Genomic DNA, 7518 nt, shown 5'->3' with positions numbered 1-7518 from the left:
ATCAAGTGCACTGGCGCAAAGCGATCCGCGCGGAGCTCAAGTCGATGCGACTGCGTGGTGTGTTTCGAGCTGCCAAGTTGCCTAACGGACAACGCGCCATCGATACCAAGTGGGTGTTCAAGATCAAGCGCAAAGCGGACGGCTCGATCGAGAAGTACAAGGCGCGCCTCGTGGCCAAGGGCTTCAAGCAGAAGTACGGCATTGACTACACCGAGACGTTCTCGCCCGTGGTCAAGTATGTGACGCTGCGCATGGTGATCGCGATTGCTAAGTATTTTGGCTGGCCCCTCGACCAACTCGACGTGGTGACAGCATTCCTGTACGGGATAATGAAGGAGGTGGTCTTCTGCGTGGTTCCGGAAGGCGTCGAACTGGATGGTGACTTCGACTGCCTGGAACTGGTGAAGGCCATCTACGGTCTCAAGCAAGCTTCGCGAGGGTGGAACGAGACCTTCGACGAGTTCGTGTGCTCCATCGGCTTCCAAGTGTCGGCCTTCGATCCGTGCCTCTACATCAAGGTGGTGGACGGTCACTGCGTGCTTGTACTGGTGTACGTGGATGACGTACTGCTTACCGGGAGTTCGCCCGAGCTGATCGCACGCACGAAGACCGACCTGAAGACGCGCTTCGAGATGACCGACAGCGGCAAGTGCGCGTTTGTTCTTGGGATCGAGTTGGTGGACGGCCCGGACGGCAGCGTGACCATGTGCCAGCGGCGATACGTGGACGACATCCTGAAGCGCTTCGCCATGGACGAGTGCAAGGCCGTGGTGAGTCCGGTGGACATGAGCACTCGACTGGTTCCAAGCGACGCGGCGACCAAGGTGAACGCTCCGTTTCGCGACGCTGTTGGTGCTCTGATGCACCTGATGACCGCCACGCGCCCAGACATCGCGTACGCCGTTGGCTATGTATCGCGCTTCATGGAGAACCCCCAAGAGGAACACTGGGTTGCGGTCAAGCGTATCTTTCGCTACCTGCAAGGCACCAAGACGCATGGGATCTGCTTCAAGCCGGGCGACAAGATCGACTTTCGTGGCTACTCGGACGCGGACTGGGCCGGCGACCTCGCCGACCGCAAGTCCACTTCAGGCTACACGTTCATGCTCATGAGTGCGCCTGTGAGCTGGGGAAGCAAGAAGCAATGAAGCGGAGTACATCGCGCTCAGTCTGGCTATCCAAGAAGGCAAGTGGATTCATCGCCTGCTATGCGAGATTCTGGCGGCCGCTAATGAGACTGGACCCGAACTCATGATCCGCGAAGACAACCAGTTGTGCATCAAGATGACGAAGAACCCAGTGAACCACGGTCGCGCCAAGCATATCGACACCAAGTACCACCACATCCGCGATGAAGTCAAGCGCGGCGAAGTCAAGCTCCAGTACTGCGAGACTTCTGTGATGCTAGCGGACATCATGACGAAGGCGCTTGCGGGACCACGCCACACGGATCTGACAGTGGCTCTCGGCATTCGTGGGACTTCGCATTGAGGGGGCGTATTGAGGGTTGCTGGTCTTGGGTACTGTGTACCAGTTGTACCCATTAACCGGTTAACCCGAACCGGTCCAATCCGAACCCACGTTGATTATGGTGATTACGGTAAGTTGTTTACGCCACCGATGATTAGACGAGTAGGATGATTGGATGAACACCGGTGAGTGATGGTTGATTAGATGCACTAGGTGATAGGACGCAGGGTCGCGTGTCTATAACAGTAGGGTGTAAGCTCCAACAATTCAATCACTTTCGAATCTTCATTCTACCCCTCAAGTGCCTTCGCTCCGGTCCCGCCGTCTGCGACGTCCCTCCCTCCGCTTCGTCCGAGCTTCGTGTCCAAGATCCATACCTTCCATCAGGTTATGAGCCCAAGCACCATGTCCTCTGCCCAAGACGCCTCGACCAAGGTCTCCATTGACAAGTTCAACGGGGACAACTACGCGACGTGGAACCGCTACATGCGTGGCGTGTTCCTGACCAAGTCGACGTGGCATGTCGTGAACCGCGAGATGGCGCCGAGCTTCACGGACTCGCGGGCCAAGGACGACTACGTCAAGTCGAGCAACATCGCGTTCGGACTGATGTTGCTCCACATGGACGCGGATTACCACCATGTGGTCGACGACTGCGAGGAAGCGTGGGTTGCGTGGACGCGCCTGAAGACGCTGTACGGTGGTTCGCAGAAGGCTGGACGCATCTACCTGAAGCGCCAACTCTTCAGCATAGAGATGTCGGAAGGCGGCAACGTCTTGCATCATTGCAACGAGGTCCTCAACATCAGCGCCAAGATCAGCAGCATCGGCGCCAAGATGGAGGATGAGGACGTGGCGATCTGCCTGTTGCGCAGCCTCCCCAAGAGCTACGAGAACGTCGTGCTGAACTTGGAGATGAGCAGCGCTGAACTACGATCGCAAGACGTCGTGAAGGTGCTGACGAATGAGCACATCAAGAGACAAGGCGAGAAGACGGCGACGGTGAAGACGGAGAATGCGGCCAAGGCGTTCAACACCGACCGAGAGTCTCGCCAGTGTACGTACTGCGGGAAATTGGGGCACACGATTGACAAGTGCTGGACCAAGCAGAAGGACGAGAATCGGGGCCCAAGACGCGGCGGCAATGGCAATGGCCGTGGACGCGGGGCCAACAATGCCCAGTGGAGGAACGACGACGCCAGCTACAACTACGACTACGGCTATGATCGAGTGGCGTTCGCGGTCTCACTGGAGTGTGGCATTTCGACGGGCAAGAATGTGTCCGGGTTGTGGGCGGTCGACAGCGGCGCAACCCACCACATCTGCAACGACAAGGCCAAGTTCGCTCATTTGATTGAGCGGAATGAAGGCGAACTTTCGGTGGCCGACGGCAACAAGGCGGCCACCACGGGTGTGGGGACCATCGTGGAACGAGTGGTTCTGCCCAACGGCGACGAGCGCGACATCGAGATCAAGAACGCGCTGTACGTCCCAAGCATGAGCAAGAATCTGCTTTCGGTGCCACAGATCAACAAGAGTGGCCTGTTCCAAGTCGTGTTCGACAGCACCAAGATGCAGATTGCGCACAAGGGCTCCAAGCAAGTGGTGGCGACGGCAAACCTCGTGGATGGACTCTACTGGCTCCAGACGCCTCAGCGATCGGCGAATGCGGCGACCAGTGGGAAGACGGTCGACTTACACGCGCGTATGGGTCACGCTCCGGTGGAGGTGCTTCGCAAGATGGTCGACAACAACATGATCAAGGACGCGAAGGCACCTTCCAAGTCGAGTGGACCAAGCGTGTGTCGCGGCTGCCAGCAAGGGAAAATGGTCCAGAAGCCGTTCCCAAGCAACCGTGACAAGCGTCACTACGACACGTTCGAGCTGCTCCACTTCGACGTGTGCGGACCCATGGAAGAAGAGTCACTGGGTGGCAGCAAGTATCTGCTGCTGATCGTGGACGAAGCCAGCGGATGCATGAAGGGGTTCTGCCTGCGTGCCAAGTCGGAGAGCGAGGACTGCATCAAGATGTACGTCACGACGGTGCAGACGCAGTTCGGCAAGAAGGTCAAGTTTGTGCGGCACGACGGAGCCCGTGAGTTCGCGACCAACTCGCTCAAGGCCTTCTACGAAGTCGAAGGCATCGAGCAGCAAACCACGGTTCCGTACGCGCACCAGACCAACGGCACGGCAGAACGCGCCATCCGGACCATCGTCACGATTGGCCGCAGCATGCTGCATCACGCCAAGCTGGACAAGAGCTTCTGGGCTGAGGCGGCCATGACAGCCATCTACGTGAAGAATCGTCTGCCATCACCCAAGATCGAACACAAGACTCCGTTCGAGATCGTTTACAAGTCCAAGCCGAGTGTGAAGCACATGCGTGTGTTCGGATGCCAGACGTACATCCTGACGCCGAAGGAAAGACGGCGCAAGTGGGACCCCAAGGCTCGCGCCGGGCTGTTCCTCGGCTACGAAGAAGTGTCCAAGGCGTATCGAGTTTATGACATCGAGGCGGGGCAGGTGGTTATCAGTCGCGATGTCAACTTCGATGAGTCGACCTTTGGACTTTCGACGCATACTTCGGATGAAGACGTCGATGATGCTGTGCTGGACTTGGACGCGCTGGACCTGGACGACAACGATGGACCGCGCCAAACGAGCTTCAAGCAGGCGGGGAAGCGCAAGTACCGACCGAGTGGCGACGACAACACTGCCAGAAGATCGCGCCCCGTTCGCCACCGAGCTGGCTTAGAAGAAGCAAGTGCGCCGGACGTATCCTCCTCGCGCCGAGCCGACCCCGACGAAGAAGAAAAGTCTGGGGACCAAGATGAAGACGACGACTCGACGCCCCCAGTGTTTTGGCGTGCCAGTGCCAACGCTGTGGAAGCAGCAGCCGATCTATCGGAGCCGACGACGTTCCAAGAGGCTGTGAACGGTCCTGATCAAGTGCACTGGCGCAAAGCGATCCGCGCGGAGCTCAAGTCGATGCGACTGCGTGGTGTGTTTCGAGCTGCCAAGTTGCCTAACGGACAACGCGTCACCGATACCAAGTGGGTGTTCAAGATCAAGCGCAAAGCGGACGGCTCGATCGAGAAGTACAAGGCGCGCCTCGTGGCCAAGGGCTTCAAGCAGAAGTACGGCATTGACTACACCGAGACGTTCTCGCCCGTGGTCAAGTATGTGACACTGCGCATGGTGATCGCGATTGCTAAGTATTTTGGCTGGCCCCTCGACCAACTCGACGTGGTGACAGCATTCCTGTACGGGATAATGAAGGAGGTGGTCTTCTGCGTGGTTCCGGAAGGCGTCGAACTGGATGGTGACTTCGACTGCCTGGAACTGGTGAAGGCCATCTACGGTCTCAAGCAAGCTTCGCGAGTGTGGAACGAGACCTTCGACGAGTTCGTGTGCTCCATCGGCTTCCAAGTGTCGGCCTTCGATCCGTGCCTCTACATCAAGGTGGTGGACGGTCACTGCGTGCTTGTACTGGTGTACGTGGATGACGTACTGATTACCGGGAGTTCGCCCGAGCTGATCGCACGCACGAAGACCGACCTGAAGACGCGCTTCGAGATGACCGACAGCGGCAAGTGCGCGTTTGTTCTTGGGATCGAGTTGGTGGACGGTCCGGACGGCAGCGTGACCATGTGCCAGCGGCGATACGTGGACGACATCCTGAAGCGCTTCGCCATGGACGAGTGCAAGGCCGTGGTGAGTCCGGTGGACATGAGCACTCGACTGGTTCCAAGAGACGCGGCGACCAAGGTGAACGCTCCGTTTCGCGAAGCTGTTGGTGCTCTGATGCACCTGATGACCGCCACGCGCCCAGACATCGCGTACGCCGTTGGCTATGTATCGCGCTTCATGGAGAACCCCCAAGAGGAACACTGGGTTGCGGTCAAGCGTATCTTTCGCTACCTGCAAGGCACCAAGACGCATGGGATCTGCTTCAAGCCGGGCGACAAGATCGACTTTCGTGGCTACTCGGACGCGGACTGGGCCGGCGACCTCGCCGACCGCAAGTCCACTTCAGGCTACACGTTCATGCTCATGAGTGCGCCTGTGAGCTGGGGAAGCAAGAAGCAATGAAGCGGAGTACATCGCGCTCAGTCTGGCTATCCAAGAAGGCAAGTGGATTCATCGCCTGCTATGCGAGATTCTGGCGGCCGCTAATGAGACTGGACCCGAACTCATGATCCGCGAAGACAACCAGTCGTGCATCAAGATGACGAAGAACCCAGTGAACCACGGTCGCGCCAAGCACATCGACATCAAGTACCACCACATCCGCGATGAAGTCAAGCGCGGCGAAGTCAAGCTCCAGTACTACGAGACTTCTGTGATGCTAGCGGACATCATGACGAAGGCGCTTACGGGACCACGCCACACGGATCTGACGGTGGCTCTCGGCATTCGTGGGACTTCGCATTGAGGGGGCGTATTGAGGGTTGCTGGTCTTGGGTACTGTGTACCAGTTGTACCCTTTAACCGGTTAACCCGAACCGGTCCAATCCGAACCCACGTTGATTATGGTGATTACGGTAAGTTGTTTACGCCACCGATGATTAGACGAGTAGGATGATTGGATGAACACCGGTGAGTGATGGTTGATTAGATGCACTAGGTGATAGGACGCAGGGTCGCGTGTCTATAACAGTAGGGTGTAAGCTCCAACAATTCAATCACTTTCGAATCTTCATTCTACCCCTCAAGTGCCTTCGCTCTGGTCCCGCCGTCTGCGACGTCCCTCCCTCCGCTTCGTCAGAGCTTCGTGTCCAAGATCCATACCTTCCATCAGCGACAATAGATTCGCAAGCTGATCGCAAGTTTGGACCGCTGAACCCAAGGTATACTCAAGATAAGACATTTGACCCCAATCATAGTGAACAGAAGATATTTGCCCGAAGAAGAGAGAGAGAGAGAGAGAGAGAGAGAGAGAGAGAGAGAGAGAAGTAGCTGATAAAAACCAAACAGAAGTAGCTGATAAAAACCAAACAGAGTTCCTTTTACCCTGTACGCGCAAGTGACTTCGGCCAAGCCTGCCGACGGAAATCCGGAGGACCCGAGACTACGACCGCGGGACGCTAAGGGCACTGTGGTGTGGTAATTCCACTAAAATCCTCCTCTACCAAAAGGTATTAGAGACACCAACAACACGCTAACCCGCAAAGGTAAGCGCTTATTGGATCAAAACCTGAAGACCAGGAACGATCCCTTACACCGGGTCGGTTGCAAGCGCCTCTGTGCACCTTAGGTTGTCTTCGGTCAACCCAAAAACCTGTACCACTAGCCACGAGCTAAGGCTAGGATACTATGTAGCGCTTTCGCGCAACCCACTGCAGTCCCTCAGAAAGGAAGGGTACCGGCGTGTTTGGCCTTATACAGGGGGACCAAGGTATAACCTCGGTAGGTAGACTAATACACTCAGGGACACTCTAATCCCACAAATATATACCGAACGATACTCTAATACCGTTCCTGCCTCTCCGGCCACGCCAACTCTTGGCGCTGCCAAGGAAACTCCCGGTCAATGCACGATAAGCTCCCCGACAGGCATCCACACGCAGCCGAGCGTGTCCAGGCACTACAATAAGCTAGCTACACTTACCGAAGTCGGACTTGACCCTTGTTGGCTTTGGGGGAAGACTGTCTTTTTATTACTGAGTTTTCTGAGGCCCTGGGGCCTCGTTCTGGTCATCCTATGATGAGTCCTATGTCCCTATACAAATATCTAGTGTGAACGATCGCAATAAGGCGATTCCGGACACATCAAATGACGACCGCGGCTACACTAATAAGTGCGGCCGAAGTACGTAACTAAATGCATCTGTACCTAAAAGTGGGTACCATGAAGCCTCGTTCGGGGTTCTATTAGGACCCGACGAGGCTTCGGCCACTGCCTGTCACTCTACCGAGGATAATGTCATCATCCATTCAGAAGCAGCCATCTCCGTCTCTCGCTTGACCTCGCCTTGATCGCCCCTTGATTGAACATGATTGTCGGGCTGGCGGGTCAACAGCGTCGGAAACTGCCACTTTCCAATA

The sequence above is a fragment of the Phytophthora sojae genome, assembly GCF_000149755.1.
Source record: "Phytophthora sojae unplaced genomic scaffold PHYSOscaffold_1, whole genome shotgun sequence".
In the NCBI taxonomy this organism is placed as follows: domain Eukaryota; phylum Oomycota; class Peronosporomycetes; order Peronosporales; family Peronosporaceae; genus Phytophthora; species Phytophthora sojae.
Note: the sequence above shows the minus strand (reverse complement) of the source record.